Below are 983 nucleotides of genomic sequence, written 5' to 3' on the forward strand. Positions count from 1 at the left end.
ATATATACACACACACACACACACACATATATATATATATATATATATATATATATATACACACATACATATATATATACATACATACACACAGATACATGATCGACACATCAACAGAAAATATACAATATACATAAGAAACCAGACACAATATAAAGTCAAGGAACAGAAACTAATCTGATTATTTTAAATAGGACAAATCAAATAATGTAAATACAAAAATGCATATTTCCGAAAATGTATATTTAAAAAAACAGCATAAAAGGAAAATTAGATGAATACTAAAAAAATAAAAATACATATAATGTTATAACTACAAGTTAAAAGAACAATACATATACAAATATACAAACACGCATATATATATATATATATAACTACACAAATTTATATAATGCTATTAGTTATTAGTAATAAAAAATAAAATGAATATGTGCATACATAACTATCCCCAAACAGTAATACATCCTGTACTGTATCCTTAATAATTTAGAATACATGAAGATTTAAAATATGGAAATATGAAAATATAAATGACAATTAAAACTTTAAATATATATATTAAATTGTATTTAATATATATGTAATATACAGTTTGTGTGTATGCGCATATATATGTGTGTGTGTGTCTTCATATTATTACTTATTATGCATATTTATGAATGTTTTGCATTTATTTTAGTAATGTATTATTTTATTATCTAGTAATAATGATGTGTTTGCTATAGAGACATAGTCAGTCAGTGCGAGCTGCAGGTGTTTGAGCTGTGTGTGTGTGTGTGTGTGTGTGTGTGTGTGTGTGTGTGTGTGTGTGTAGCGTCGGCTCGAGTCGTCTGGACCAGGAGCTGGTGAACGAGGTTCTGGAGGACATTCCCAGACATGAAGAAGATTATCTGGACGTGACTCTGGGCGAGGAGAAGCAGCTGATGGAGCAGATCAGATCCATTCTGGAGAAACAGAGCTGCGTCCTCCCGGATAAACAG

This window comes from Puntigrus tetrazona, chromosome 24 (genome assembly GCF_018831695.1).
Source record: "Puntigrus tetrazona isolate hp1 chromosome 24, ASM1883169v1, whole genome shotgun sequence".
Lineage (NCBI taxonomy): Eukaryota > Metazoa > Chordata > Actinopteri > Cypriniformes > Cyprinidae > Puntigrus > Puntigrus tetrazona.